This window comes from Anas platyrhynchos, chromosome 1 (genome assembly GCF_047663525.1).
Source record: "Anas platyrhynchos isolate ZD024472 breed Pekin duck chromosome 1, IASCAAS_PekinDuck_T2T, whole genome shotgun sequence".
NCBI lineage: Eukaryota > Metazoa > Chordata > Aves > Anseriformes > Anatidae > Anas > Anas platyrhynchos.
In genome coordinates, this window is record NC_092587.1 from 8,574,252 (window position 1) to 8,602,192 (window position 27,941).

The 27,941-nt window shown below is 37.0% G+C and overlaps 1 long non-coding RNA gene across 1 annotated transcript; it reads right to left on the reverse strand.

The window, feature by feature from the left end:
• Nucleotides 1-31: 31 nt before the first annotated feature.
• LOC140001410 (uncharacterized) lies at nt 32-27,941 on the reverse strand. The gene is made up of 3 exons (XR_011806625.1): nt 27,631-27,941; nt 1,566-1,629; nt 32-1,268 (listed from the first exon to the last, which is right to left on the reverse strand). It is a non-coding gene; the product is annotated as an uncharacterized lncRNA (long non-coding RNA).

Genomic DNA, 27,941 nt, shown 5'->3' on the forward strand with positions numbered 1-27,941 from the left:
AAAAAAAAAAAAAAAAAAAAAGTTTTCTGCTTTTCTGCTTTTCAAATGAGAAAACATATACAAATGTGGAATGACTTGCCACAGATGAAAGGTAGGTAAAAAGTCCCCATTTTCAGTCTTCGTCATCTGTAAAACATTTTCAGGGCTAGTACCTAGGACTGAAATCTTGTTCTTATTGTGTAGGGAAAAAAAAAAAAAAAAAAAAAGAAATTTACTTTTAAATAAGTTTTTCACAATGGACCTTCCTAACAAGTTCATTCCATTGTTTGAGCTAAAGAAAACCTCCATCAGTAGATGATAGCAGAAAGCCTTTTTGTCTCTGGAGGCACCTAAATAGAAAGTGTTGCAACCATAAATTTATAAACAATTTTATATTTGGTATTGGTCTTGTTACAATGGGGTGATGTGTTGTGAGTCTTATGTAGCACGTTGTTAGACATATATCATGTAAAAGTGTAACAGACCCCACCTGGACTACTGTGTTCAGCTCTGGTGATCAATGTATAAGAAAAACATAGACTTTTTATAGCATATCCAAAGGAGGGCTGAAAAGATGGTCAGAGGGTTGGAGCACCTTTCTGATAAAGACAGGCTGAGAGAGTTGGGGTTATTTAGCCTGGATAAGAGAAGACTCTGAGAACACCTTATAGAGACCTTCGAGTATTTAAGCAGGGCATACGAGAACACTGAAGAGGGACTCTTTATCAGGGAGTGTAGTGATAAGACAAGGCACAACAATTTTAATCTAAAAAAGGTTTAGATTAGATATAAGAAAGAAATTCTTCACGATGAGGGTGATGAGGCACTCAAGCAGGTTGCCCAGAGAAACAGTTGATATTCTGTCCCTGGAAATGTTCAAGGCCAGTTTGGATGGGACTTTGGGCAACGTGGCTGAGTGGAAGGTGTCCCTGCATATGGCAGGGAGGTTGAAACCTTCCAACACAAACCACTCTGATTCTGTAATATCAGGTCTCATCATCTGAGTCTCTCTTCACTGTCAATGGAAACAAATCATCACTGTAGGATAACGATTCAGATAATTAGCTATTGATATGTATATAGCATGAGACAGTTGATCCTCAGGAATATCTGTTTTTTCCATCACCTTTCAAGTGACTTTGTGATGATGGCCTTCATATTCCACATCTGCCTTTAAGTCTTTTCGCACCAACCAATTTCACTTTCATGAACAGCCTATGGAACAGACTATGTTTTCCAGTTGCAATTGTACTCCAATTCCATTGTTGCAAACCAGCTCCAAGGCTTTTCTGAAAAACAAATCCCAGAGCAGTTTAGCATCTGTAAATGTGACATATTGCAGACACAGAATTCTGAAATACATTGTAAAAAAAATCAGGTTTTATATCGTACTTTGAGAAACTTGAGTGAAAGCACAAACTGTACAGTCCAAGCCCAGATGTCCATTAATCAGCCTTGTATCATATGAGTTCTTTATTCTTTATTGTCCTGTTTCAGAAGCATGTTTCCAGACTAGTTTAGTCATCTCCAAGACAGACCAAGTCTTCTATTGTCTCATCAGTCTATGAACACACTCAAATTCTTACCTTTTGGAGAAGATATTTTGTCTGAGCAGTTCCATGTGTGCTAAAGCATATCCATCTGGCATTCCTGAAGGAAATTCAGTATGATAAATATTTAGCACAAATTAGCACAGTTTGAAACCTTGGCTCCAAAAAAAAAAAGGCTTTAATTAACTGTATTTACTGAATGGTCTTGGGATGTGCTTTAAGACTACTCCCTGCAGAGAAATGGTGGTAATCACAGAGAGTTTGATGCTGCATGGGTATGTTTGCGTGTGCATATTCCTCCTCTGATCCTTTTTCTTGTCCAAAATAAAGGTCTTGTACTCTTCTTCCAAAAGGAATAATCAGCAAATTAGTCATTGCCAGTAAAACTTTGGGTGTCTTAACTCTTCAAAATAAAATGTCAATAGCTGGTTTTTTTTTGACACATGACTCAGGGTAAAAATGCTACGGCCAAGGTTTATCAGTCGTTAAAACTTCACTCAGTGCAGATACAATCTTTTTGCTTGGAGTTTAAACTAGAAAGAACTTACATTCCAAAGCGTAAACAAAAATCTCTCATGATTATAGTGCTGACTTATCTTTGGTTAAAATATTTCACAGAACAGCTACGCACGTACTTATGGATAGGTATTCAGTTGGCAAATTGATGGAGATTCTCCTTTTGGCAACAGCCAATGATAGGTGTAAGATGAATAATAGTAGAGAAGTACCTAGGTTGTTGAGAAAGGTTAAAAGAAGATAATAAAGGGCAGTTGGAATACTGCGTGCATGGATAGACAGGTGGAAATAAATTGAGACAATTTCAAAACTAAAGTAAATCATAGCACACAAAGAAACACTTAAGAGACTGAGTAACTAAAGGCATTAGAAATATTAATATTAATATCAATAATAATGAAACTACAGTAAACACCAAAAAAAAAAAAAAAAACACAACTGCTCAGCTTTACTACTTTAGGTAAAATAAAACTCCAGATGTACCACCAGCAAGATAAGTAAATATGGTAAAGATACTTCAGATTCAGTCTGATGGACATCATATCACATAACTAACACTATACACTAACAGAACAATCCACCTGCAAAATCTCACACAATAACAGTAATGTTTTCTGGAAGACAGGAATAATATAACTCCACAAAACGATACTGGGTCAGGTCCTCAGCTGCTGCAAATTGGCTGAGCTACCTTTATTTCAGTGGAGTTATGCCAGTTAATTCTGGACTACATCTTCAACTGAAGTTTTTACTTGTAAAGGATTCAAATGTTTCATTAAACATCTTCTGCGATGGAACAATTCTCACTGCCATTCTTCCTCCATATATCTGATCTTGTCCTATGATTTTCTCAGCCTCTTTTTGCAGCCATTCTTGCCTTTTAATGAATTAGTTAAAGTAGAATAAATATTTTCCAGGTAGACATAATAGAAATAAGAAATGTATCACTTGAGTTCATGTGTAAGGCAGAGCAAGCCCAGCCAGAATGGTGTTTCAGTTACTGATTCTGGGAATGAGTACATTTAGACTGGTACATTCTGGGAAGATAAATACAGTTAAACTGGTACTTATTTTTTATTATTTGGAACATGGAATTGACCTTTTTAATACTTTTATTTTTTATAGGATCCTTGACATGACCCAGTATTGTACAGTGTGAGATTTAATATCAACGTAAAATGTTGATATATCTAATCAACTTCTCTTTTGAATCTATATTTCTTTGTCTTCCATTCTGGGTCCTTAGGTGCTGTAGTCCTTATTCTAACTTTGTAGACAACAGAGGAGAAGCTACTTCCAAAAGACACTTTTCCCCACTCAACTCATATTCACCTCCTGCAACAAGATGAGTCAGTCCCTAGAATGTCTTTGTTCTGCTTGGCCTAGAGAGAGCCTAGATTTCTAACTGTATTAAACTTTCAAGTAGCTGAAGTTAGATGATATAATCACACACATGGTCAATATATTAATTATATGCACAGCCAAATAAACTGTTTTGAGAAGTCCAATATTTATAAGTTCAGATATACGTAAACCAACTCACATAATCTGTAGTGACCACTGCTGCCTGGGAATTTCCTATCAATTCATTGCAGAAATGGACATTTCTGAAGGAATGAAGGAATATTGAGAGGAAACAAATGATTACAATATGCCTTGGTTCAGGTCAATCTTTAGGGAATATTTTGCAGAAGATCAATCATTAAATATCTCTTTGTTATAATCCTCCAGTTATTAGACTTGTCATATGTCAATCCTTTTGACTTGAAAAAGCCTAAAATATGCAGGGCTCGAAAATGTGTATTATGACAGGCATCAGGAAGATGTAGAATGAAACACTCTAGTTTAGAGAACCATTACAGACCTATTCTTAAGGCTTAAATGATGTGTCTCCCATAAGATCTGTAAACTTGCTTGTTTCATAGGCAACCAGTAAAGCTGATGCCTGGAGGGGTTCAGCTGTCCCAGTCAGTGTTTTTTTTTTTTTTATCTTTTTCAATAGTTAGACTGTGGAACAGCCTATAAAAACAAGACCTCTGCCTGTAAGGCAGAAACTCTCTTTGACCTGTGATTACTCTGTTTTTGCCAAAAGACTTTACAGAAGCAACACACAAGTAAGATAGGCCCCTGTCAGTAGGACACTTTTTCTTGACCTCAACTTGCTCTGCCATTGCTGCAACACAGAAATTATTTTTTATTTTTTTTTAGTAACCTTGCCATTCTTCTTTACAGATACTTCAGGTTGGTAAGAGGAAGCTGCCCCTTTCAAATCCAAAGTTCCTTCAAGCATTGTTGGACAGATCTTGAAAGATATGCACATATACAACATATGCACATATACAATGAATGCACACATAGAACACATATGTACTCTTTTTTACTGTGTTACAGCTCAAACATTTTTACAGTGTTTACTGGAAGTTCCACTTCTACTTTAAACTTAACTGCTTAACTAGTCTTTTTTTTTTTTTTTTTTTTTTTTTTTTTTTTTTATCCTCCAATAATTAAATCTCAAATCTTCCCAATAATAGAATATTAGCAGCTGTTTGGAAAACAAAAACCAGCCAAACAAAAAAGATAAAAAAGATGCATCATTTTCTCAGTTTATATTGTTGTTCAGGGACTAATATACAGGGAGAAGCTGTAGCTATCTAAAACCCCCATGATCATCAACTAACACAACATATTTCCTAAAATCACAAGACCAGGAAAGAATGCATTCTTTCCTGTTATTAAATGAGCTCTAGTAAAATAAATCTAGGAAGTTACTTAATCTCTTATCAAGAGAAGGAAAATCAATCATCCATCTTCTTGAGAGGATAGAGAAGCTGAACTGCTATGATTTACTCTGGTAAAAACCCAGAGGCTTGTAAACCTTCAAAGTTATGTTCATTTATCAGTAACAGAATAAGCATGGTGATGCTCAGGTGAAAGTTTTGATGTTTTTTTCTTACATTTTTTTCCCTCACTAGCTCTATTTGCTACTTTCTACCACAGCACTTTCTGAAGGTGAGTTATTCAATGCATTTCCAGTCCAATTCAGAAAGCTTCATGTAGATAGAATTAAATGTCACATATAGAACTAAGTAGAAGTAACTCAGTGAGCAGATAAATCACTAGAGTTTTTTCCTGTAAGATATTAATGGACTTTTAGAAGCTAATAATCTACATACAAACATTTGAGGCTATGAAATGTAATACTTCCATCTGCATGGCCATATGAAACGGTCTTTTTCCTAGTCTTCTGTCTTTATAGGAAATCTAGAGAAATTCAAACATTTTTATACCAAAGAGTACAGATATAAATTATTTACCATATGGTTAAGACTGCCTGTATTGACAAAGTCTTCTCTCTTTTCTTTTTTCTTTTTTTTTTTTTTTTTGATGAACTTTAGATTTTAATGAACTTTAGATTAGAAGAAAAAAAAAAAAATACATTTGCACCTCTCCTCATTTTTTTGTGATATGGTATTTTTGTTGCTCTGACTTTGTGTTATTGTTATATTTGCCATATTCTTGTGCTTCTTCAAGGGCTGAAAGGAAAAGCACAAAAACCTATGCTTATTTGTATTTGGTTCTTATGTTTTAATCTCTGATAAATGCTTGTGATTGCCCTGTCTGGTATAGCTAACATGTTTAGGACATGGCTGGACTTGCAAGATAGATACAGATCTATATCATCAAACATATTTTTTTTCTAACATGTCACTCTTGGGAGGTTTGCTGTGCTAAAACTTGCTGACTAATTCACTGGTAAAAGTCAGTGCTATATTGCTGATATAACAGTGATATACTGGTTTTATAATTTATATATTATCCAAGATTAACTTTAGCAAACTGTACAGTTGAATTGAACTTTCATTTTCAGATTGAATTTTAGACTCCTTTTTCAAGCTCAATTTCTCTCACTCATGCGTTTTCACTAATGGGATTCCCCTGCCTTCAAAGATGCTATTCTGACTCCTTACAGAAGTTCTTCATGCAAGCCAACAATCACTGACATTGTCTTAAAGCTGGAGAGGGAATCATAGTAAGAAAACAGAAAATGTGAGTAGAAAAAATCTTTATGGATAATATAACGAGTACTTACCTTCCTTACTCCTTACCATGAATTTCATCTATTGTAATTCATAGATATAATTAACTTTCCATTGAATCCCTTATGTGTTCTCACCCATAAAATGCAGACATAAATATCTGAAAAAAAAATATTTTAGACTAAATCCACTGCAACCTCCTCCCTCTACACATACACACACACACACACATACAGTGTACTAGCATAAATGTGTTATTTCCTTTTGACTGAAACTGAGAATAGTTTCAGACATGAATTCCCTGGGTTCACTTTACCCTCACTCACAACTCTTTCCTCTTGGTTCTAACTCACTACTGACTAATCAGACCTCTGTCAGGGTCTGGGGTATAAAAAGCTTCAAAGTAACTTAGCCACCTTTGTTCCCCTCTTAGTTCCATGAGGAGCAGAATACACAATCTAATTCATTGTCCTTTATACCACTTCATAACCATCTCTTATCCCATTTTCCTCTCACTAATGGCAGTAAATGCATCCTGCCTAACTTGGGAAAACTATGGCCTTGAATGATGATGATTTCCTGAACATGATTCAGATGGTACATACACTCAACCTTTGTATTTCCTGGGATATTGGCCTGACCACTAGGAAATGTACAAAAAGTTCATTCACATTTCTTTTTTAGCAGCAGAAAGGGATATTATGTAACATTGGAAATTTGATAAAGATTAAGCTTCAGAGATTGGCTAGTTAATGAAAGCATTCTGGTTTCCTCAAAAGAGTCTCTTTGCAACAATCATGGCTGAACAGTCTCCAGGGCATGGGGTCCTCTTCTGTACTGCTGAAAGGATAATATTTAGAACAAAGACAATCAGCCATTCATCCCCTGCCCTGATTTATGTTGTACACTTGGGATAAGACTCACCCAGTAGCAGCAGTTCTCAAAGCTTTGCCTATCTTTTAGACCCTGGGTAAAAATGGAAGGGGAAAAAGAAGCTGCAACAAATTAGTGAATGTGATACATTCTGCCACTGTGCAATGTAGTTATAGAAACATTAATATGCTTCTCTGGAAATAGGTTTGACCTCAAGGTGTTCAGAACCTCAAATTACTATGCTTTTGCCTTGAAAAAGAGTAGAAAGACCCTGAAAAAGGTCATGGAATTTACTCTCTGAGGCATCATAGAGAGCGACTATTACAGTTTGTTTACAGCATGACACGCAGCTTGAGGAAACACCCAGAAGTACGCAGTGGGAAGAACAGAGAAGAGAACTTCAGAAGACAAGAGAGACTGGCTTCATAACACAGGTTAATAAGGTACTTCTGAGCTTGGGGGAAAACCATGAGGCTGGGAAATCTGTGAACTACAACTGAGAAATAATTATGAATAGAAGAGAGTCTTTGTTTGATGTTGTAGGCCTGACTGGGATGAGAGTTGTGCCTCACAAATGAGGTGACTTGTTCACATCATGTAGGTCATTACTAAACAAAAATATAGACCTCTTCCCTAGGCTCTTAGATATCTATTATTCTTTGGGCCACCCAATCTCACCACCCACCAAATTCCCTGTAGACAGCTGGGGAGGGGGACAGGGGAATTATTCTTCAGACAGCAACAACACTAAATTTTTTTCCAGATACGTCAAGTGGTTCTCAAACTATTTTTTCTTTCATTCTCAATGGGAGGCCCTGGGATAGAAGACAGAAATAATGGTTTGGCTCTATGGCTCTCAAGAACTATAGACCTTATCTTCTCCTGCTGTTTGTGCAATCTGTCTCCTCCCCTTGTCAAAAGGAATTCTTCAACACATTCTACTTCCTTGACTGTCACTGCCTCATGTTGGAATTTGCCTAACAATGTGCCTCTTCTTTTGTCTCTATCTTCTTTCCCCCCCCCCCCCCCCTCCGTCCCCTGTGATATTAAGATTGTGTTGTGCTTTTGATTGAAGTATAGAAAAAAAAAAAAAAAAAAAAGTCTTCGAGGCCTACAGCTTTCTCTGGGGTTTTGTAGTTATCCGATGAAGAATTTCTAATTTTTCTGCCTTACAACATTTTTCTTGATTTCTCTCTTCTTTCTTTCTTTTTTTTCTTCCAAATTCTCTTCCCTTCTTACGAAGAAAAAAGGAATAAAACCACTTCTATTCTGGCATACATCTGTTTTGCCTTTTTTGCCCTAATTTTAACACTATAAGAAGCCACTAAGGTTTTGTAATTTTAATCATTAATCATGTTGCTGAAAGAAATATCTGTTTGCTGAAAGATGTATCTATTTAATGGCAAATGATTTATTGACATATAGAATCATAAATCATTGAATCATTCAGGTTGGAAAAGACCTCTAAGATCATCTAGTTTAACTTTTAACCTAGTACTGAAGTCCACCACTATACTATGCTACTAAGTTCCAAATCTATATGTTTCATATCTACGTGTTTCTTGGACACCAACAGGAGTGGTGATTCAATCATTTCACTAGGCAGCCTATTCCAATGCCACACAACTCTTTCACTAAAGAAATTTGTTCTAATATCCAGCCTAACCCTTTCCTGACACTACTTGAGGCCATTTCCCCTCGTCTTATCACTTGCTGCTTGAGAAAAGAGCCTGATCCCCATCTCGCTATACCCTCCTTTAGGGTAATAGCCTAACTAAAATAAACTGTATGTGTTTAGTCAGTAACTTTGATTTTTCTGCTCCTCTATCATACATATTTTTGACTATATAGTAGCTCTCATCGTAAGTTAGAGCTGTGATGAGTTTTTGTCACAAAGTAAGTGACTAAGAAGGCAGATGAACTCTCTGTTAATGCATATTTTCAAGTTGCTTTCTTTCAGACAAACAGGTTTCATATGTCACAGAAAGTCATTGCAATAGTATTAAAAGATTTTTTTTTTTTTGAGGGGAAGAGAGGAGATTAATGCATAGCTAGTGATGTCTTAGAAGGGAATACATACTGGCAAAGAACCTTCTGAAATTAAATAGAAATGTTAAAAAATAAATAAATAATTAATTAATTAAAAGAAGAGCTTAAAGAAAAAGGGGAGAACCTTACCAAGAGAACATGTTCTTTACTCTGTTTTGTCAAATGCAATTATCAGCAAGTTAAATCAGTCATAGGAAGCCCTGTCTCTGACTGGGCTGGAGCCAGTAAAGTCATTCTATTAGATGAATCCTGTACTTAATTAGATGTTATTTTGCCCCACCTAATCAACATCGTGCCGGGGTGACCTTGGCTGGCTGCCAGACCCCCGTCCAGCCACCCTGTCACTCACTGTCCTCAACAGAAGAGGGGAGAAATAAGATAGAAAAGCCTTTGGTTGAGATAAAGACAATGTAATAAGAAAAACAAAAGCTTTGTATTGAAGCAAAACAAAAAGAGGGAAATATTCACTACTTATGCAGGCAGATGTCCAGACAATTTTTGGAAAGCAGTGCTTCAGTATGCTGAGTGGTTGCTCATGTAAATAAATGCCATAACCATGAATCCATGAATGTCCCTACATCCTCTCCTTTCCCTCAGCTTTTATTCCTGACCACAATGTCACATTGTCTGGAGTACCCCTTTGTTCAGTTTAGGTCAACTGCCCCAGCTGTGTCCACTCCCAGTCTCTTGACCATCCCCAGACTACTGGCCTTTGGCAGGAGGAGGCTGAAGAGAAACCCTTGAAGCTGTGAAAGAAATGTCTAACAGTAACCAAAACATATGTGCGTCAACACCATTTTAGCCACAAATGCAAAGCACAACTCGGTATGGGCTGCTATGAAGAAAGTTAACTCCAGCTAACTGCCAAATCCAGTACAAACAGCAAGTAAACAGGTTCATTACCAAATAATCAAAAATAATTAACATCTCAGTAGTAGGTGATCAAATACTGTCAAGAAATACAAGCATCTGAAAAGTACTGCAGGATAAATATTGTAAAAAGTTTAAGGAAATAAATAAATTCCTGCATTTATGGGATGTGCAAGTAATTTCATGCATTTTCCTGACAGCCTTCCTGGCATAAGTAAGTAATGCTCCTAAAGACATTGGCTTGTCTACAGCAGTGCCTGGCCAGAAGGCCTTCATATACAGAAAAGGATGATGAAAAGGAATTCTGTAGAAGAGGAAAATTATCTGGTATTAATTAGTTGATGTTACTAAACAAGATTGGCTTCAGTACTTGATATGAACCAAATAAACTCTCTGGAAGTGAAGCACTCTTTTTTTTTTTTTTGCTTAATTGGAGACTAGAACTAGCTGAACTAGAACTTAAGATTTGAATACTCTTGCCTGTATTCTGAAAGGCAGACAAAATTGCCTTGTTTCTGAAATAATTTCTCAGTTGCCACTGATCTTTTTGAAGATAGACAGTTCCCATTTAATGAAAAAGATGTTCAATTAAAATTAATTCATTGAACAAAAATATTCCCTAAAACTAAAGTACTAGCAAGTGTACTACAACTAAAAGTTGTGCTGAAGCCCAGAGTTCATTAAATGGAAATGATAATAAAAATCGTATCTATCTGTTAATTCTGTTTAAACACTTAAATGTGTGAAATATAAATGGATTTTTTCATCCATCTAATGTAATTAGATGAAGGAAGAATGATATAGTAGGCAAATTTTTAAATTTATCCACAAAGTCTTGTTGTATCTTTAAACAACAAGGTTCTTATGCTGACTTTTCCAGAAGAAACCACTGAAAGATATTGGAGATTATAAACTTCATTGTGAATGCTGAAATAGTAAGACAAATGTGTAAACATTGTTATAAAAGTGTTCTTTGGGGATGATAAGTCTTACCAACCATAAAAATCACTAAGCCCAAACTCCACCTTCTCTAATACTGCATTAGTTCACTGTCACTCAATATACTCAATACTAGTATTTTGATGTTTTCTACATGACTAAAAGTGATAAAATAAGTAAATCAAACTGATCAAAACATTGCCAGCTTCAAACATTTATAGACAAGAATAAAAAAAAGTAAATGCCTAATAAAGATGTATTTAACCCAGTTTAACTCTCATTTAGCTTGTGTGAATAAATCCTTGTATTTTGATGACTCTAACAAATCAGTTGTTTGTGTGTCATTGCTTTAAAAATGTCAGATACGAAACCCATTTAAACCAATCCAACACTTCAAACATTGAGCAAGCTTTAATCATTCTCTCCATTGCGGCAGGACAGTGCCTTAAATTCTAAGAGCACATCCCAGTGGAAATCTTAAAGATCTTGCTAACAGAAATGGGCTGTCTCATTTCACATTAAACAGGAAGATTAATCTTAATGGAAAGATCATGACTAACTTAGAAGTCTAACAAATTCAGGTACTTCTGTAATGTTTATTGGTAAAAAACTTTCTAGTTCTGTAAGTGTTATGAGCACAGATTAATGAGCCTTGACATTCATTCTGATGCAACACTGCTAGACTTATGGTAAATGGAGCTGTAAAAGCACTTTGTTACCAAAATATTTTATAGTTTGTACGTCTGAAGATGGATGTATTAAAATATAATTCCCACTCTTTGGTGGGAATTTCAATTAGAAAATCACGTTTGATCAGAAAGAATGAAAAACAAACCAAACCAAACAACAACAACAACAAAAGTTGATCTGTTACAGTTCATCAGTTTTATATTACCAACATCAGGTATGGAAAAGTGACAATGAACTTTGCTCAACATGCAATCTAAACTTGGTCAATGTCTAGTCTGACAATTTAATTCAAATTACTGTTTTGTGTGAATCTTACCTACTAAAAAGACTTCTGTTAAAGCTTTATGCCTATATAAATATTACTCCCAGAACTTATAATTTTACTTCTGTATTATTATTATTATTATTTTTATTATTATTTTATTTTATTTTATTTTATTTAGAAATAGCAGACTGGAATGGTTTAGCTGCCTACTTTTTTTTTTTTTTTTTTTTCCTACCGTTAGTCTAGTTGATGTTTTTCAAGGTGATTTTCTGAATAAATCTAGACAATGCTCTGTTTTTAAAACTACCAGTTTCCTAATAACTTTGTCAAGCATTTGCTTTGGTTGTGGCTTATATAGTTGTGGCTTGTATTCAAGACCACGTTGGATGAACAACCTGGGCAGCTTGGTCTATGGGATGACATCCTCACCCATGGCAGAGGGATTAGAACGAGATGGTCTTTAAGGTACCTTCCAACCCAAGCCATTCTATAATTCTGTGTATAATTCATGTATAATTCTATGATTCTATTAGAATAATGCTGATAACATACTGAAGTTTTAGTTGTTGCAGAACAGTGCTAAAAGCAGAGCCAAGGATTTTACTGCTTCTCATGCCACCCTGTCAGTGAAGAGGATGGGGGTGCACAAGAAGCTGGGAGGGGACAGAACCAGGACAGCTGGACCAGACTTGCCAAAGGGATATCCCATACCATATGGCATGGGATGAACAATAAAAATAGGGTCAGTTGGCTTTAGGAAGTGCTGCTGCTCAAGGGCTGGCTGTTCATCTATTGGTGTTGTGTGCTCTTTGTTTTGTATACTACTGTATTATTAATTTTATTAATATTACTATTCTTTCATTTTCTGTCCTATTAAATAGTCTTTTATCTCAACCCACAAGTTTTACCTTTTTTCCGATTCTTTCTCCCATCTTTCTGTGGGGGGAGTGAGTGAACCTTGTGTGATGCTTAGCTGCCTGCTGCTCACTATTCTGAGATGTTAGGAACAAGCTCTTACAGTGGGCTGATAGCATTAACTTAATTCACTAATATTACTGATACCCCTCTCTTCTTGGTAAATTCTAATGATTTGATCTCTTCTGAATATGTTTTATAGTGATTTGGGGTTGCCTGTATATGCTTTGGGTTTAAAGATTCAAATTATTTATACAAAGTGAAAGTAAGTATAGGGTACATCTGACAAATCTAGACATCAAAAATCTCTGTCTGGCCACTGAAGACTCTCTTTGCAGACAATGAAGTTATTTAACAGAGGCATATTTCATCACATCTTAAAACAGATGTCAAAGATAGGTCAAGTGTATCACACCCTGGAAGGACTTATCTTTCTATGTTGACATTTGCAAACTCAGCTATTGATGTCTGTTGCAGAAACTCTAGCACAAGTGTTTATACTTTCATTGTCAGACATTATTAAGAACTTGCACAAAAGAGTAAAGCAGCTGAAGAAACATTTCTGAGGCCTCTATTCTAAATCTGTCCAGCTTTTGAAGAGCTCTCTTTATTTCTCAACATGGATTTTAAAAGGTTCAGTTTAAGGCTATAACGATAACTTCATATTCTCTGAGTAGGGATCTCAGTTGCACATGTAGAAGCACACGTATGTATGTATGCTTGCAAACTGAATAAGTGGGCACTGAAACCTGGAATGATTGCTAATGAGGAAGAAGTTTGCATTTTGTCAGTTGAATACATTCAACAAAGTAGTACAGTAATGAAAGAAATGTTAAGTGACGACAAGTGTTCTGCCTGATGTAGTCATGAAAAAAGAGAAAGCAAAAGTAGGGTTCAAAAAGGACTGAATTCCTTAAACTACTAAAAATGGAAAATGATACTTTGAACAGTTAAACTGAAGAGAGAGTTAAGAAGAGAGCAGAAAGCAATTCATTATGGCAAGGGAGAACACAATAGGATGAATGAAGAGAAATCACAAGTGAGAGAAGGCCCAATGGTTCTTTCTGAGCCTCAAAGATATCTGCTGTTGAAGGTTTCAGAATTGCTGATAATTGGCAGCTCTTGGATTCAAACCAAGAGTTTCTCTATATATGATCTAAAGATAACCCTGATAGCTTGGAGCTGGTTTCATGAATGAGTCTGGGATCACTTATCTCACTTCATGAAAACAATATGTATTTTTAAGTGATAACAAGTTCATTTCTGGGGAGCAGGGGAGAACTAAGGTGTGGAAAAATGACTCATTTCCAAATATGATAAGAAAAGAAGTTAATGTTTAGCTTGGAAGAAGTGTCTGACAGCAAACTTTAATTTATACATCCAAAATCCCTGGCAAACTTTTTTTTAAAAAAAAAAAAAAAAGAAAAAGGAATTAAATATTAATAAAAATAGAATAAAACCTAAACTAGTATCATGCTGAATTGTAATAAATTGCCTCCATCAAGGAGGTAACATATGTTGTTTCAAGTGAAGCCTATGGATATATGTATATCGGATCCACTAGTAATTCAACCACTGACTCTGGAAAACTGTATATTTTCAGGTCTATTATACAGAATAAATAAAAAAATAAATTGTTTCAACTATTTGAATAAGAAAAGAAAAAGATCAGGAGTGGAAATTCAAAATTTGATTCCAAATCAAAATGAGTTTTGAGGATAGCAGCAAAGAGAGGTAGCATCAACTAAAGGCAGATTGTCAGGTTTCTGGGAACTTAGATTTTCCTGCAATAACTGAGTTATTTCAATCAGGTCTAAAATCCCATGTTTCCAAAGTGTCAGATGGATCTAAAATTTTGTGTTCTTTTCTGTGTGTTTTTTTTTTTTTTTAAATCTTTGCTTTCATATTGTTATTGTTATTGTATTATTATTATTATTATTATTATTATTATTATTATTATTATTATTATTATTATTATTATCATCATCATCATCATCATCATCATTATTATTATTATTATCATCATCATCATCTAATTATTCACAGAAACCTTATGGACAGGGAGACATGCCTCGGAATTCTCACTAAAACCATTAATAATGCAATTTGCCAAAAATGAGTATTTCAATGAACAGTTGCATCTCTCTTCAGATATGATTGTTTCTAAAAACAGTGAAATAATGAAAGAACATTAAAGACTAAGTAAATGAAGACTGTTCCTGAAGTGAGCTTTGGGGCCACCATGCTCCTCACAGTGCAGGTCTGGGACTTCATAAATTTATTACAGCCTCCCAGCTGAATCCCTCTTCCAAGGGAGAGAATGGAATCTGTGACTTCATTGCCTTAAATATGCAGAGGGAGCCTAGAACTTTAGGTCTCTAGAGAAAAGTCCACTTAACCCTTTCCTGAAGTTAGCAAAATGTTCGTTGAAAAGGAAATGCTTCAAAACAGCTTAAATGCAATAAATCTCTCTTCAATTAATGCTGTTTATTGAATATCCCAACAAGTTCTGAATTAAGAAAATGAAATATTTCAGTTTCTAGGCCTTTCAAATTATAGTAAGTGAAAGGGATATAAGCTGTAATTTTCTGATATAAATTAAACAGTTTTAGAATGCACAAAAGGGTCCATTTAGAAATGTAAGGGGCTTGATTTTCCAATAGCCAGCAGGTTATTTGTTCCCAACAGTCTCTTTGGTGCAGTCACCAAATTCATGTCTAAATAGAAAGTGAAAACTGACCTGTTTCAAGAAAATTCAGTTGTTTGTGTTGGCTACTCATGAAAGATGTAATTTATTAAGGAAACACATTGCTTTCTTACATGCGATTACAAGTATTTTTTTTTTTCCCTTTAAATCTATTGTAGCTAAACATGAGCAAGCTTGGCAACCTACAGAAGAACCTAGATGAATAGATGCAATCTCTTGCAGTTACAGTAATCTGTAGTGATTATTTCACAATTCAGAACTGTGGAGGTGTTAAATCCATACCTGAACCATTAACATCCCAAAAGCATATAAACAACTTCAGTGTCAAGGAGTCTCTTTTTTCCCACAAAGATTCATCATGGTATTAAAATTTCCACTTGAGGCTGCAGGGTAGGGATGTTAACAGCTAAATTGGAATAAAGTATACTCTATATAGAGTTCATTCTATTAGACTGACTTGTCAGAATTAGTTTCACTTTGTAACATAGTACTGTAGCTTGGTAAAATATTTCTACAATGAATGAATTAAATGAAACTTCATTATTTATTTTAAACAGATCTGGCCACATATAAATGATTGCATGAAAATATGGTTATATTTTGCATAATGCAAAGATATTTTATGTACTTATCTGTTTTTAACGTCTTAAGAAACAACATTTTTAAAGGTCAAACTACATGTGCTCATGGAATATATCTGGCTCTCTCAGGAAAAGCCTGTCACAGTAAACAAGATATTTTTCTGTGAGTTATCTGATAACTGGCCCATGTTCCTGCAGAGCTCTCATGTAAATCTTAGAAAAATGTAAGAAAATCTCATTATGATCACAATATAGTCTTGCATGTTTTTTAAAGCCAACAACTCTTCCAGCCAATTTAATATTTCTGCCCTGGGAGGGACTCCTCCCTGTGTTTTGGGAGCCCTACAAGTTGTTTCTGAAATTCCAATATAATTACCAGTTTTATAACAGAAATGCCATGGAAAAGGTCTGATTAGAATGTATGCACTTTAGAAAACTGTGTGATTTTCTAAAGACTTCTTTTTGTAGCTCTGTCTAGTGGACCTGACTCAAACCTCAACCTTAAAAGTACGGAAATACTTTCCTTCCCAACTTGTCAAAATATGGTCACTTGCTCAACTTAAGAATGAGCATATTCATATTCCTTTCCATGCTGCTGCTCATGATGCATCTACAAGGCCATCTCTTTAACTTTTAAATCATTCCTTAAAACTGTTCCCTGAGCTGCTTATAAATAAGCAAGCTCACACCAGGCTATGGCCATTGACCATAACTGCTCTAAGGTTATCTACTTTGGCAGGGGGGGTTTGGACCCGGTGATATTTCGAGATCCCTTCCAACCCCTACAATTCTGTGTTTCTGTGATTCTGTGGTTACAGTGGTCACCAAATTGACCAATGATATATCATTTTCTTAAAAGCCCTTGGCTGCTTATTCTTATCTATTCCACCCTCAGATTTATTCTTTGGTGATATGGTGTCTAAGAGATTAGTGTTCTCAGGTGCTACAGTCAAGATCCAAAGTGCCTCCTTTGTAGACATTATGACACCTTCAAAAAATAGACTTGGCATGGTGTTTATGACAAGTTTAATATACCTACATGAAACGCTCTTACATGTAAGACAAGTATTTAACTTCCTATAGTATTTATTGACAATACAACACCATTGAGAGAAATTACTGAACAGTACAATTCACCTTTAAAAAGACACTTAAAGTACAGTTCACTATTCTAGATTTAGCCATTTAAAGGCATTAGAGATATTTTAGAGCATTCAAGATACATGGCCAGAACTGGTTGATATGACACATCACAAATGACCTTCCAAAGCAACACTTCAGGCCATCTTGGATGATACTTGAGTTCTAATTTGCAGCCTTAAGTCTTAAACTGCATTTTACTTTTGGCATGTGGAGGCTAATCTAGATTATATGGATTTCTTCTGTGATTAATACAGAGCCAAGGCAGCTCTGGCAGATTATTAGGAAAAAATGTATAAGTGATGAGCTACCTGGAGTATATTAAAATTAACTCATTTCAGACATCAAAATTTCTTCTTTTCTATAGACATTTTCATGGGGTTATACAGTAGGCACTGCTGTTCATTTGGTTCCATATGCTGTTCCATAATCAGACTACTTCTCTATTAGTAAAACCATTCCGTTCCAGGGATTTATGTCTGATCCTGAGTCCAAGTGGAAGGGCAAGGCATATGCCTAAACTACTCAGAACTGCTTCTCTGTAAAGCACTGGCAGAGCCTCATAGACTCAAGACTGTATCTATTTTTGTCTCTTTTCTATTCCCTGTGCTTTTACTTAAGGCATTCATTCCTTTAGAAGCTGAGATACTTGCATCATACAGACTGCAGAACTGGGATGTCTGAGTTCCTGAAACTGAGACATTAATATTTTAGAACAGGTATTCCTGTGGATGCTCTTGTTATTCCTCTGAATATTCCTAGTTAGGCATGCTGGCCCCGTATACTCCACTATAGATAAAAGACACTAGCTGCACAGTTGCCTGCATCCTTCTTTCCAGAAGGGAATATGTTCTGAAAGACCACTAAAAAAGACTTATTCTGACCCAGGTGGTTAAAATGGTTCTAATCTAGTAATTGCCCTTTTAAAATACACTTGCAACAGGACTGTAGTCTAAATTTAGCATAGTGAATGCTTTTGTTCAAAGGCTGTGCTAGTCAACAATTTCCAGTGCTGGAAAATATTATGAAGATGACTGGGAACAGCAGGTTGTCTGTTTTTTTTCCAAAAGCATTAGAAATTACCAGCTATGAAATGAGACCAAGGCTCCTGGTTAGCATGGAAAAGAAATAAGAACCACCTAGTCTCAATGCAGATCTTGAATTAATTCTGGCTTCTAGTTGGAAACATAACTCATTTCCCCTTAATTTTGATGTTCCTGAAAATTTTTTTGATTAAAACTGGGAGCTGATGTGACAGAAGAATGCCAACTTTGTGCTGCTTTTTTCTTGAGAACAAGAAAGCTGTTTCCCGGATGGAGGAAAGAAAAGACACTTTCTCATAGGAAAAGGTCTGTAAATTCGCTTGGTGAGAGCGGGAGAAGAGAGAAGAAGAGAAAGAGGGAGATAGAGATTAGTAAAAAGTGGAAGAAAGCTGTAAGTGGAGAATAGATAGTTGATGGGTTACTGTTTCAAGGGTTTGTCCCTGCTGAGCTCCCGTACTGAATGAGTACATTCCATACTACAAAAGGATCATATTTAGGAAAGCAAGTAGAGGAAGATATACCCTCTGACTTAACCTCTCACAACAGATTGGCTGGGCTGCCATCACAAGTCATTTTTACTGTGGAGATAGGACAAGTTTGGAGACAGGATTGAGAATGGACTATGGAGTTTAAAACAAAGTGTGGTTTCAGTGTTAAGGGGTTGTGTGGTGTGTAAGAATGACTTAGAGAGCTTGGATATGCTGTTCCTGTCACCCTTATTCAAAATCTAACAGGCTCACATAGGTGCAATAGCTGTTTTGTTTTCACTAGGTGACACTAATTGAAGTGCTTTTGGGTCTGTTAATAATCAATGTTCTACAGAAACGAAGGTGACACTATCTCAGTGAAGGCTTATCAGATCCAACTGTGTAAATTACTATGGTTACCCATCTCAGAGATTTTAAGTAAAGTTTAATATTTGCACAGTTGCAGGCAAACACATTTAATGAGTAGAAAAATAACAACAACAACAAAGCTTTCAAAACAAACAAGCAAACAAACAAAACCACTTAAAACCCTGTATGCCAAGTGTTTCATTTTATTTTATTTTAGCCCTGACAAGAGTAAAGGAAAATATTTTATTTTAGGAACATGGTTTAGGAATAAATCCCTGCTCAAGACAGCTTAATTTCCATTGACACCTGAGGGACCTAAACACATTATTCATATTATACAGATGCTTAAGTGCTTCACTGAATAGGACTGAGACACAGTGACCCAGCCTCAAAAGTGTATTAAAGTATTATATGTAGTCTCTATAATATGCCAGTAAGCCAGAAATAAAATGGCTGCTTGTGCCAAAAACATCTCATGATATGTAGCTTGCAGAATGGCACATTGTAGGCTTACTACTGTAATTCATTTTTATCACTGTAATTCAGCTGATTTCCTGAGAGAAAAGGTAAACAGGGTAGAAGAATCATCACTCCACAATTCCTCTGTACCTAAAGATATTTATCCTCAAATAAACATAAGAACATTTCTTTGGCAATCTGATAGACACCAAGCAGCTAAAAGAAAGGCCATGCTATTCCCAGGGCTCTCAAACAGTAGAGAAATAAAAGAATTCCTAAAACATGGTTTGAAACTTTGTCAACATTCAGCAGGAAGTCCTCAAATATAAATGAAAGGCAGAAGTACTCTACTAGAGAAGAATAAATTCATTCAGCAGCTTCTCAGTTCACTAGTTGAGAAATACCCTCCCATGTGATAGCTAGCATAACACATGTTAAGATTGTTTCCTTATTTTATTGATTTATTATGTAGGTATTTCCAATTTTATAATTAAGAACCTTACTCTTTTGATTAGCTGGAATATAAATTATCTTCATATTAAGTCCAGAATTCAAACTGATTAGATAAACCTGGAAGTACATGACACATGTTCAAGAAAAAAATCCAAATAAATGAATGTTGCAAGTAAGTCTGTTGCAGGGTCCATAATTTGAGAGGAATTAAGGGATCAAAAGAGATGGGATGTTTTTTACTAAATTCCAGTGTTTGGTTTAGGAGCTGAAAGCAATAAAAATATGCTCCTAGATCGTATTAGGCAATTCATGACTTCTAATCATGCTGTCTCAGGGGAATAATGCTTTGCCCTGTTTTAACAGAGCTGAAGCAGGAAGACTAGGATGGAAATAAAAGCAGACATTTGGAGCTGAAAAAATTATGATAGGTTGGTGAAGATGTTCGGGAGATTAATTCAACAAGGTAAAGTCAATACAGAGTAAAAGGAGGCAGCGGATGAAGGAGCTCAAAATATGGAAGAACTTTGGTTGATGCATGAAAAAGCAGGAGTGTGACTTGAACATCAGAATGCCAGCTGGAAGCTGGTTGCCATGTGAGAGGATGGCACATGGAGCAGATACTATAACCTGCTCTCAGACCACTTCAAAAAGTAGTTCACTCTATTTCCAAATATTTCCTGTGATTGGGTGTCAGGATCAGTCCTGGGGAAAGGAACTTGGATCAGCCCCAGCCTCAGGATGGCTGGGTAGGGTAGTGGAAATGGGGCATTTCTGTTACTGATGCCTGATTGCCCAGAAGCCATGTGCATACTACCATGTATAGCAATGGTACTATGTATAGTCATACACTCAGAAACAAGAAATGCTGCAAATGAAAATTTGTAATTTTAAGTGTTGAAGAGGATTTAAATAATAGAGTTTAAATTAGTCTGTTTAAATTGATTTCCATAGTTTATGAATTGAATCTTAATTTTGATGTAATGACTGAATTGTAATCTAACTGATGAAAGAGGCACCATTTCCCATGTTACTTCCAAATAATCAGTCAGTGCTCAGATAACATTAATACTTGTTACCCATTCTAAAGGGTCCATAGCATATGCTTGATCTAATTTGCCTGATATTTGAAGTAATTGATTTTATTAGTGGTGACAGACTGCATTTTATGTTTTTAGATGGGTTTGCAGGTGAACTTTCCAAGCCTTCTTATCCTCACTGACGTTCTGTCAAATATTCACAAATCAGGGAAGTGGGTTTAATCCCCACTTTATTTAATCTAGCGCCAAGTCCTTGACTGTGGTTATCATTTCTTTCTCTCAGAGGGCTTTCGCAGGAGAAGAATGCTTCAAATTCTTGGGTTGGTACAGATATGAGATCATCATCCATCCCTCTTTTTAAAACCCATAAAAGAATAAACAAAATTCCATACATTCATTTAATTAAGCCTAAAGACCAATGTATTCAAATATTTCCAACAAAAACTTCTTGAGGAGAACCTGTCCTATCATTCAAACATGTTCAAATCCACAGTTTATATGCTCTGCTTTCTCACGAAAGTCCTGGTAAGAAATATTAAAAAAAAAGAAAAAAAAAAAAAGAAAAAAGAAAAATACAAGGATTCTCAACAACAACACTTCCTCTCTGGTTTTATTGCATTTATCTGAGTACCCACCCAGCTACGGGTGTCTAAGACCACTATGTTGCTTCTTAAAGCAAGAGTCATTTTTAATCCCAAAGGTTCTTTCAGTCACTAACATAATTTCTAATCAGCGTGAATAGTTTTGTCCTTTGTTACCTTGCTGTAAATTGTAGTAATTATTCTATTTACATTGGTGTGACACGGAGCAAAAAATAGAATAGTGCAAGAGAAATGGGATATGAATGCCTGTGATGTCTACTATTCAACACAACATTTTGAAGGTTGCCTAGAATAACGTATGAATGAAGATGCCTTAAATAAATAACAAGGCACATATTATGTCAGTGTATTTCTATACAGATGCAGATTTTCTCTGTAAAGTATCCTTGCAGATAACTAGCAATAGGACTAGAGGGAATGGCCTCAAGTTGTGCTAGGGGACGTTTAGATTGGAGATTAGGTGGGGATTGGTCTATTCTCCCACGTGCTCAGTGACAGAACAAGCAGGAATGGTCTAAAGTTGTGCCAGGAGAAATTTAGGTTGGACATGAAGAAGAACTTTACCGAAAGGGTTGTTAGGCATTGAAATAAGGAAGTGGTTGAGTCACCATTCCTGGAGATCTTTAAAAGATGCTTGGTGATATGGTTTAGTGGAGTACTAGTTAGTGTTAGGTCAGAGGTTGGACTCGGTGATCTTGGAGGTCTCTTCCAATCTAGATGATTCTGTGATTCTTCTCAGAAAGAATAGTCATACATTGGAACAGATTGCCCAGGGAGGTGGTGCAGTCACCATCCCTGGAGGTGCTTAAGGAAAGGTTGGACCTGGTGCTTAGGGATGTGGTTTTTGGGTGACATTGGTAGTATGGTCATGGACGGACAAGATGATCTTGGAGGTCTTTTCCAACCTTAATGGTTATATGATTCTATTAGTCAGGTAATTTGTGTCTGAAAAGTAGGAGAAAATGAGGGAAGCTTCTTTCTTAATTTGGCATTATTTTGTCATCTTCCATAAGCAAGAATGAATATGGCAAGGACTGTGAGCTTTGTGATAAGAGATAATCTGCCTCAGCCTTCTCTTTCAATCTGTCAGATACTATTTGTCCATTTCCCTGCATCATTGTGAGCCATAATCACTTAAGACAAAGCTCATATAACCAACAGTGGAAAAGGTTAAAAGGGTCTTGATGTGCTCCAAGCACTTTAAAACCTCAGAGGAAAGATTCAGTGATTGAACAATATTATCTTACAGGCTGCCCTCCTCTCCCCACTACCCCCTCTTTTTTTTTCCCCCTTCTGCTTAATGTATGTAACTAGATGTGCTTTCACATCTGTAATGAGTGGAAGTGACCATCAAGGTCATTGATAATACTATGCATTTATAGAACTATTTAGAAATATTCCCATATATTCATAGCATACATATGGAGTATCACAGTCCTTGGAGCAATGGTGAGGAAGTTAGATTTATGTAACTAGGCTGTTTTAGCTTCTTCAGGATTAGTAAAACCTTTGGATCTTCACTATTCAGGAATTTTAGGAAGACTTTTACAGTTCTAAATTAAAACTGTGGAGGATCAATGTAGCCAATATGGCTTCAAACTAATATATGATGGCCTGGCACACTGAGTAAATCCTCAAAGGGCAGCTGTTAAGATATTAAGCTACTCCACCACTGACACACAAAACTACTTCCAATACATTCAGAAAGTAGTCATACATCTCTGTTTCAGGATAGGTACATACAAAAAGGAGGGTTCACAAATAAGGCATTTGAGTGGGGAAGCCTATGAAGCTTTTGAATTCATTGTGAATAGAGTGTTTCAGACTCCAGAATGTCCATTTAGAAGTTCAAGAATGAAAAAACAGACTTAAGTGAAAAATTCAACATCCTGAAACAGCTAAATCTTTCCTAACAGACATAGTGATAAGAGACAAAGCACTTTCCTCCCTTAGCAAAAGCTAAAGTCTTAGTCCATCAAAATAATTCTAAAAGCTTTTCAAAAAAATATTTTAATTTTTATTATGCATTGTGATAAAGTATATTTTTCATGGGTAGTTTGTGAAGTGCTTATCTTCCACACTATATTCACCATAAGATTTTTACCTAGCAAAGACCCAGTAAAACATTGGAAAGTAGAACTTCATTCATTAAAACTGGAGCATAGAACAAGCTGATACCTGAGCAGTGAGCTAACAAGTGACCCATTACAGAAGTTACTTAAATGTTTGTGATCAAAAAAAGGTAATACCTCTTCAGGTACCACCAGTGGTAGGTGAGTAGCTTGAGCACTGTTGTAAGAATAAAACATTACAAATGTTAATAAAAAAAAAAAAAAAGAACAATCCATTTGTAATCCGTTTAATTGTTACAGAAGGATTTTTCCTTTTCTGCAGTTGGAGTCGATCATTAGATAAATGGTCTATTATTGCCATCATGACCCTTTAAAAAGAGGATAGCCTGTCTTGGTATGTTGCGATAAGACTTGTGCAACAAACTTTTACAATTCTGTGTTTACCTCTACACGTAGACTTGTATTTTAAAAAATTAAGTATTGGCAACCTGGTCTCTAACAGCAGACTATTGCCTCCATAGACTATTTCAAAGGTAAGCATATTTACCCAAAAACTCACCCACAGCAAAATCAGTACATTAATATTCTATACCATGAACAAAGAATTAATGTTTTGTAAGACTATCAAACATCCATATGTTGCTGTTAAGATTTGAGCAAATCTGAACACTGAATTGGATGCAGTGCTGGATTGACCTTGGCTGGCTGCCAGGTGTTCACTCCCCCTTCTCAGCAGGATGGGGAGAAAATAAGGTGGAAAAGCTCATAGGTTGAGATAAGGATAGGGAAATTATTCACCAAATACTGTCACAGGCAAGACACTCAACTTGGGGAAGATCAGTTTAATTTATTACTAATTAATATCACCATAGGATAGTCAGAAACAAAACTAATAACATCTCTTGCTGTTCCTTCGTCCTAGGCCTTGTGGATCCTTTCCAATGTCCAGTGCTCCACGAACAGACTGCTCCAGCAGGTGGGCTTTTGGCAGGAACACAACACACCAGTTCCTGACAAGAACAGTCTTCTGTATGGGCTCTCTATGGGCTGCAGATTCCCTCAGATTACATATACAACTGTTCTGGTGTGAGGTCTTTCATGGTCTATGCTGCTGCTATCTCTTCCAACATGGTACACTGAGTTGCAGAGGGACTACCTGCTTCACCAGGGTCTTCCACAAGGGCTGCAAGGGTTTCCTTGCTCAGGTGCCTGGAATACCTCCTCTCCCTCCTTCTTCACCTATCTTGGTTGACTGCAGGGTTGTCATATTTTTCTCACTACTCTGTTACAGTTGACATTCAACACTTTCTACCCTTCTTAAAATATTTCATCACAGAGGCTCCACCAGCTTAGGCTCAGCTTTGGCCAGTGGTGGGTCTGACATCAGGAACTGGTTCTATCCAACGTAGGGGCAGCTCCTGATCTCCTCTCTCCGAGGCCATCCCTGCAACCCTCCTACTGCCAATAGCATGTAATGTAAACCCAACACAGAGGTAAAAACACTTACCTTTATCATCATTTTATCATTCTGGAGAGAAACAACCCCAAACACATTGAGCAGGGATCAGTGACTCTGTGATCTCATAGACATAGTGTAATTCTATAGATACTACACTCTAGACTCACCCTGTGCAGTGATATATCCAGAAGATAATTCAAATTCAGTCTCACATCAGTGCCTTGTAAAATTATGGAGAAGATGATTCTTGAAGTTATTGACACCTGTTATTGATCCTGTGGGATAATGCTGTCCTTGGTCCCAGCCAACATGGTTTCATGAGGGGTAGGTCCTACCTAACAAATTTGATTTCCTTTTATGACAAGATCACCCATCTAGTCGATCAATGGAAACCAGCTGATGTGACCTTTTTGGAATTCAGCAAGGCTTTTGACACAGTTTCCTATAGGATCCTACTGCACAAAGCATCCAGTAGGACAACTTAAAAACATCATACAATGGGGGAGCAATTGGCTGATGGGCATGGCTCAAAGGGTTGTGGTAAGTGGGGCCACATCTGGCTGGCAGATGGTCACTAGTGGGGTCCCTCAAGGCTCCATTTCAGGGCCAGTCCTCCTCAATGATTTTTATAACTGATTTGGATGTAGGACTAGAAGGTGTTCTGAGTAAATTTGCTGATGACACCAAACTTAGATGAGTTGTGGACTTGGATTAGGGTGGAAAGGCCTTGCAGAGAGACCTGGACAGATTGGAGAGCTGGGCAACCACAAACCACATGAAGCTACACAAAAGCAAGTGCTGGGTCCTGCACCTGGGACGGGGCAGCCCTGGCTATACGCACAGAATGGGCAATGAGACACTGCAGCCCTGCAGAGAAGGATCTGAGGGTTGGGGTTGACAGCAAGTTGAATATGAGCCAGCAGCGTGCCCGAGCAGTCAGGAGGTCCAACCGTATCCTGGGATGCATCAAGCACAGCATCGTTAGTCAGTTAAGGGAGGTGACTGTCCCGCTCTACTCTGCGCTGGTGCAGCCTTGCCTCAAGTACTGTGTGCAGTTCTGGGCACCACAGTACAAGAAGGACATTAAACTGTTGGAGAGTGTCCAGAGGAGGGCAGCAAAGATAGTGAAGGGCCTAGAGGGAAGACATATGAGGAGCAGCTGAGGTCACTGGGCCTGTTCAGCCTGAAGAAGAGGAGGCTGAGGGGGGACCTCATCACAGTCTACAACTTCCTCATAGGGGGAATGGGGGTGGGAATGGGGGGGTGGAGAGGCATGTGACCTTTTCTCTTTAAACACCAGTGATAGGACCCACAGGAATGGTGTTAAGCTGAGGCAGGGGAAGTTTAGGCTGGACATCAGCAATAGGTTCTTCACCAAGAGGGTGGTTGCACACTGGAACGGGCTCCCCAGTGAAGTAGTCACTACACCAAGCCTGAGTTTAAGAAGAGATTGGACTGTGCACTTAGTCACAATGTCTAAACTTTTGGGCAGACCTGTGTGGTGCCAGGATTTGGACTTGATAGTCCTTATGGGTCCCTTCCAACTCAGGATATTTTATCATTCTATTATAATTCTATAGATACTATAGTCTAGACTCACCCTGTGCAGTGATATATCCAGAATATTATTCAAATCCCCCATTAAGGTATCATCCATAAGATAGCTACAGTCCATTAAATAAAAAAATGAGTTTAGTCTGACTGTTCCTAATGAAAACATCAGAATAACAGTAGTCTGTATGTACATGCATATAATGGTATTCAGTACCATTCCTATAACTTGAATAGCCTCAAAATCACAGAAGAGCTGAGGTTGGAAGGGACCTCTGGAGGGCATCTGATGCAACCCCTCTGCTCAAGCAGGGCCACCCAGAGCAGGTGGCTCAGGGCTATGTTGTGTTGACTTTTGAAGATCTCCAAGAAGGAAGACTCCACAACCTCCCTGTGAAACCTGTGCTTTTCTCAGTGCTCTATCAGCTGTACAGCAATGAAGTGCTTCCTCATGTTTAGGAGGAACCTTTTGTGTTCCAGTTTGTGCCACTGCCTCTTGTCCTGGTACAGGACACCGAGGAAAATTGACTTTAGGAAAAAAAAATCAAAAAAATTGACCAGGCACCTGGCTCCATCCTCTTTGCATACTCCCTTCAGGTATTTATAGTTGGTAGACTGCTTCAGAAAGCTTCTCCACAGCTAAGATGCAGGCCTGTGGGGAATAGGAGAGACTTCCTTTGTGCTGCCAGAGTTGTTTAGCCAATTCATACAGTGTGGGTTCCTCATCTTTCTACTTACCACAAGACAAAATTTGAGTTCACATTAAGGCATCATTTTCATACAGACTCTTATTAAATCCTAACAAATAATTAATATTGCTTAAAACATTCTTCAAAGTCAAGCTTACCCGTATGCACTTCAATTTCTGAGATTTTTTGTTTTGTTTTGTTTTTAAGGGCTGGGAAGGGAGCTTAGAATCAATAAGTAATTTCACTGAAAACAGACAAGGTGAAGGAAGTACTACAACTCCATGACATTAAACAGCTGTAGAACCCAAGAACACTTACCTGCCAGCTTCTGAACTTCAGTCACTTCCAACAAGCTCGCAGCTTAAACAGTGAAATAATACCACCAGGGTTTTACTGAACTGAGAAGACACCACCAACATAATTAGCTCATAGAGTATTTCACAGAGATAACAGAAAACACAAAAAGCAGGCTCCTGGGTAACACTGAGTCTATTTCACCCTGATAGAAAAGCACACTAGATAATCTGACCCTCAAACTCCTCTAGGAAGCCTCCCCCTACTCCTCATGCTTCCTATATAGCAAAGGTAAAATGACCCACACCTGGCAGATTTCACTTAACAAGGTTGGA